Source organism: Neovison vison, chromosome 13, assembly GCF_020171115.1.
Source record: "Neovison vison isolate M4711 chromosome 13, ASM_NN_V1, whole genome shotgun sequence".
Classification (NCBI taxonomy): domain Eukaryota; kingdom Metazoa; phylum Chordata; class Mammalia; order Carnivora; family Mustelidae; genus Neogale; species Neogale vison.
Window position 1 is genome coordinate 145282848 of NC_058103.1, and position 6000 is coordinate 145288847.

The window sequence follows — 6000 nt, forward strand, 5'->3', positions numbered from 1 at the left end:
CTTCCGTCACTTCTGATTTTCCTTTTATAAATTTCTTTTCTTCCTTTCTTCCCTGGCCCTCCCCTCCACCCCCCACCCCTGCCGTGTAACACAGTATTTTCCCTCCCCTCCACTCCTACCCAGGCACGAGGTGTTCTGAACACAGGGCATCATTCGCTGGCCCAGCGTACCCAGAGAGGCATAGGAGAGTTGCCTCCATTTTTCAAGTGGAATAACGGGGAGACAGTGCCTACCTTGTTGAAATAATATCAACGTGGCCAACTGGTGGCCAGGCCAAAACCACCATGTTTCGCACCCATCCGGGAGCCGTACACAACCCAGTGGGAGTGGACGGGAATGGGGAAGGATGTACTGGAGATCCTTCAAGAGGAAGAGATAACTCCTGCTTTCTGCACCAACCCTTTCTAGAAATTGCCTCCCCCAACTCCCATGTCCAAGGACTTGAGTTTTCTTAATTAATATAATAATCATAGTTGTAACAATAATAATAAATAATTCAAGGAGAGGTCAACAGCATGTCACCAACGAGAAAAGTTTCACCAGTTCAAGGCTGGGGCATTTAAATAAAGGAACGTGAACTACCATCTTACGCCTGGACACTTCTCTATAGCCTGCTTCCCTCTTCTGTGCTATAAATAATTCAGAGTTTTCTTTTTTCTTAAATATCACAAAACCAAGTCAGAATCTTTATGTGAAGGATTCTGCTGTGTCCCTCTCTCCCTCCCGAGCCAGCCCAGGCAACTCCCCAGAGAACGACCCCTCAAGCTTTAACATTTATTCTTTGACATTTCAGACTATTTGTTAGGCAGAGCTGCCTTCTTGAGATCAAAGTCGGAAAATCTTGCCGAGAACTCCCGCTTGGCCCTGTCCAACTGTGACAGAGAGGGTCTGTTAACCCCCAAGCATCTGCTTCCTTCCTCAGCAGAGAAATCCACGAACCCTCACAGGAAGTGGCACCCATTGCTTTCCTACTTCCCTTCACTTGACTTCAAGCCCCCCAGCATCTCAGGAGGGGGCAAAGGTGCTCTGCCCATGTGATTACCACCAGGACACTCTCGGCAGAGAGAGATGGACCCAAGAACCAAAAGGTGTCCCCCACCAGGAGACAATAGTGATTCAATGCGATGTTGCATCTGGGGCACCTGTCCAGGTAGAGTCTTTGTATCTGAGGGCTAGCCAAGCTGAGAAACAAACGTGGAACAAGGAAAAGTAACTTACCCCAAGCCATTCTGTTACTAGAGGCGCCGAGGCTGGGCTCCCGGTCTTCATGGCTGTGTCCTAACCCTAGCTGAGGTGTCCTTCACCAGCCTGCGAGGGTGGCCAGCTTTAGTGCTGAAGTCTTAACACTCTTATATGAGATGACTTACCATTTTCTTCGGAGATACTACACTGAAGGTTTCCTGCCTTCACCAGAGTACCTGCCCACCGCTCTCAGAATCATGTCTGTCTCTTTGCCAGGCAGAGGGCAGAAGTAGCGACTGAGCCTGCTGGGCAAAGGTGTTGGGGTGTGCTCGTTCATTGTGATAGGTCAGCAGTTGGTTAATATCCTGCTTCATTCTATTTAAAAAAAAAAAAAAAAGTTCTGACCACCCGATAACCCAGTGTTACCTAAAGAGTGTGTGTGTCATTCTACGGATAGGTATTAAGTGAAGAGCATTCTGTGTTTAATTAGATTGGGAAAGTGGTGGGATAAAAAGGTTTGCTTAAAGCAGGACTTCTCAGAGCCTTTAGTATCCTAATGCGTACTGTGAATCTATAAGAGACTGGCTATTCTGTGCAACATTCTCCAAAGTTATTGGATGGGCTCTTAGCATCTCCTGAGACTCGAGGGAAGCACTGTCGCAACCAATGTCAATGTCAATCTTGACAACATCATTTATGTAATAACCGCAGTGGGAAGAAAAGTTTCTCTGCACGTTGAGGACTCAAATTAAGAGAGTCACATTGCAGAAACTGAAGCTTTGCCCAGAAAATGGATCCGTTCGTGTGAGACAATATCTGGTCAAGCGGTTGATCCACTGGAAACACTAAGGCGGCCAAAAACGCCATCCTGAACATGCACTGTGGGGTCACTCCGGTCTTCATATGGACCAGACTGGCCATTTGGTACCAGGGGAACGTGGGGCCATCGCCTGTTATGGTAGCAGAGTTGCCAAACCAACAGGCATCACGACGGAAGGATTCCATGAGTCATTTGAACAGGGACTCGGAATTTAAATTCTCCCAGGAAAGACGTTCTCAGAATGCATTCTATATTTGTGATGCCTCCTCTGCTCCCCACTGACTGTGGGAAAGAACGGAATCGAGCCCTCACTGGCCGGCGTGGCGTCTGGCTCCCTCTGAAGGGAAGGGCTTCGCTCCCGAGCCGCAGCCCCCAGATAGAGTCACGGACCCCGGCTGTGTCCTCCTGACCAGATGGAGCTCGCAGAGACCGAGGTTCGTGACAAAACGTGCTGTGAGATTTCCCCTCAGGCTCTCTGTCATGTGAGCTTTCTCTCAGAACAGCAGGAGAAGGCTGACGCTTTGGTGTGCACAGAATAGGGAGGCTGGCTTCAGCCTGCCTTCTGGAGTTTTCCTTCTCCCTGAGACTATTTGAAGGAGGGCCTGGGAGCAGCACCTACATTTGTCCTATGGGACACAGACTTGAGGACTTGGGGACTGCTCGGCCAGCCAGTGAGGATAAAGACTACGAGTGACAGAACTCTTGTAGGTCCAGAGGTCTCCTGTCGTTGGGGACCTCAACCCTCCTAACTTCAAACTCAAGGGCTCTCCGCATCCTGTGTTCCCGACACCCTCAAGAACCTGGCCGTGTGAGGTAACTACCTCGCCAGGCCCACGCAGCTGCTTTGAGCCACATCAGGGATCGGAGACAGATGTCCTTCCTCTGAGAGCACCCACGACCCCTTCCCCAGCCCCACGCCCGCTCTCCGCGCTTTCCCTGAGACCCCGGTTTGGGAGTCACACATCATGACCTTTGGCCAAGGGCTGCTGCAAGCCTGGCAGAGTAAGAACGCTGTGCTGCAAAGCAACGTTGCAAGGACCGAAAGAGACCAAAAACCTGGGGGAGCTCCAGGGTAAAAGGAGGCGGCATTTCTCTGTAGCAGAACTATCACCCAGACAGGTCCCCAACAGCAGTGAAATAAATCGCTTTCCCGGGGACAGGTCCCTGCCCTGCTCACAGCAGGATGAACGTGGGGACAAAGGGAGGACACCTGCATCTTTTTAAGGGAATCGGGCCAATCGCTCCGGCGAGGTCCCCAAAGGCAGAAGCGGGCTTTCGTGTTGCTGCTGTGGGGACAGCTCGTGGGCAGCAGGAGCTGAGAGGAAAGAGGGCCACGAAGGCAAACGGGGTGTCACTACCAGCCACCAAGGCCGTCAGTGTCACTTACCAAAGTCAGGCTTGGCGGGGGCAGTTATCTGCGCTGACCTCGGTCCTCCCGCCCCAGACTCTGAGGAAGCCACAGACCAGGGAGCGTGATCCTGGGACTCCTGCCTTGGGCAGCCTGGCTCCTCGGTCCCCGAGTGGCAGGGGGTGACCCTCCCTCCAAGCCCTCACACATCGCTTGACGCTGCTTGGACCGGGGTCCGGGGAGAACGGCTCAGCATCTTGGCCTCTCAGAAAAGCCAAGCTCTGCTCCTATTATGCCCCGAGGCCCCTGTCCCCTCTCGCTAAGCCACGGTTCGATTCCTCTACATCCGAGAGGCCTCGCGAAGCTCCTGTTTGCAGAAGGGTGTGGGGAAAACCGCGACCCCGAGAAGCCCAGGGCTGTGCAGGGAGCTTGTGAGTCTCCTGCTCCTGAGACTTGAGGCGTGTCACCAAAGCCCTCAGCCCGGACCTCTCTACAGCTCTGGCTCCTCTCTCAGAGCTGCGTAATCCTGCTTCTTCCCTCTACCCCACATAGTTCCAGACGCCTTCCCAAAGCGGGCCCACGTGGACTGGGCCGTGCCCCGGGCCGGAGGCCTCTGACACAGAACTGGAGCCCACAGCATCCTCTGTGCCCTTCTGAGGTCCTCCCACCTGCTGCTTCCTCCTCCAGGACGGCCAGCGGGCCTTGTCCAAGGCCAGCCCCAATGCTGCCTCCTTGTCCCGCGTTCTCACTGTCTCCTGCCCCGGAGAACACAGAACATTCGAGCCGCACCCTCCCCCGCCCCTGCAGGCCCAGCACGGTGGGGAAAGATCCAGCCCTCTGAGGCGCACACCCAGATGCCTCGTGACAGGAGGGGACGTGTCCTGATGGATGGGGCCAGAAGTGCAGAGAGGCCGTAGATCTCCTCGCCAAGCAGCAACCTCCCCGAGCCAGCAGGGGAGAATTAACTCCAAGGGGACCCTGGGGTCAGACACGTCATGGAAATGTCACCCACCGAAAGGAGGAACTGGGATCGAAGTCCTGCCCAAATGGATTTCAGAATCCTGATGGCATTTTTGGACTCCCCCCAACCCCCCGCCACACCACCAAAAAGTGGGCAAGGGACCTTATCTCTCACCAGCACATCTCCTTCAAGTACCTTCAGGTTCAAGCAGGGCCGCACAAGGAGTCCTACTGAGCTCTGAGAGGGATACGTCAACTCCAGGCTGAGGTTTTTTGGGGAGAGGGAAGTGTGGGGGTGCACACAGGATTTCTAATGGCAAAGTGCAGAGCGAGAGCCACTCAGGCCACTGGTGCCTGCGGCAGCTTTGCCCACACCAGCCCCACTGAAGATGGGGAAGGGGAGGGCATGGGAGAGCGGGGTGGGGTGCGTGGTAGGGGGGCCAGGCCTCCCAGACAATCTGGCTGCAAACCAGGCTCTGTCCTTCCCCTGCTTCCCATGGCCCCGTCACCTCCCCCACTGTCACACTCAGGAGATTCCCCCCACCCCGTTCCGGCCCTTCCCAGGGGAGCCCCAGAGCGGCCAGCAGCACCTCCCGCCACGTTACCTCATTTCTCTCTCCTTTCTAGAACTGCTCTGGCAGCAACACAGGAGTCGAGCCAGAGCTCAGAGTCCCTGAACACAGAAAAACAAAGGCCCTCTGCCTAATCCTGTCTGGTGTAGCTCAGAAAGCGACACAGCAACAAAGGCCTCCTGTCCCGATCTGCCCGCGCCTGCCCCTGCCTCCACGGCCTCGAACCTTCTCCTGCCCCTCGCTGCCCCTCGCTGCCGTGTCCGTTCGTGCCCGGGCCTGACCTGCAGGAGCCGGCCCAGCTGACCCAGGCATCCCGGGCCCGTCACTCCGTCACCCGGAGGTCACACCTGCCGCTGGGAGGTGGCGGTGAGGACGCGGCTTCTGGAAGCTCGGCTGCAGGAGGGAGTCCTGCACCGGAGGGAAGAGCCAGGGCAGCCCGGCAGCCTGCTTCTTGGCGTCCACAGGGAACGTGCTTGGCCTCTGCTCTTTTCTTGGGTAAGAAGCGCGTGGCTGAGCTTCAACACCCCAGGCGGGCTTTCCGACGGGACTAGAAACTTCGAATGGGGGCGGGGGAGTCAGGCAAGGGGCTGCCTTCCTCCCCCCACCTTCCTGCCTGAAGCTGCTCCCACTTGCCAGGAGCCGGGCAGCCTCGCCCACCCCTCGAGGATCAGGCGTGTCCCCTGGCAAGGCCTCCCCGAGACCAAGGTCTCCCCGAGACCGCTTGGCCGTCTGGCCGCCTGCAAGCTCCGTGATTATTCTTGGGCCGAAGACCCACCACCCCCTCCGGTGTGCGGGGTCACGGAACGCTAGCTTGGGCGAGGAATGCAAACACTGCAGACATTCTTTTCTGGGGAGTCTTTAAAAACCACCCTGTTTGGGTGCTTCCAGAGGGAGGTTCAGGAAGGTATCTCCCCATCCGGGCTAGATGGGACGGGGCGAGAACCCCAAAAGACGAATTCACCTCAGGAGGGCCGGGGGAAGACCAGGGCTGTGCTGGTCCCAGGACTGCAGGCTTCGAGAAGCGGAAGACCTCAGGGCAGTTGGGGAGACCTCATGTGTCCCCAGCTGGGACAACCGGGATTCTTTCCTGACCTCTCTGGGTCTCAGCCTCCTCCTGG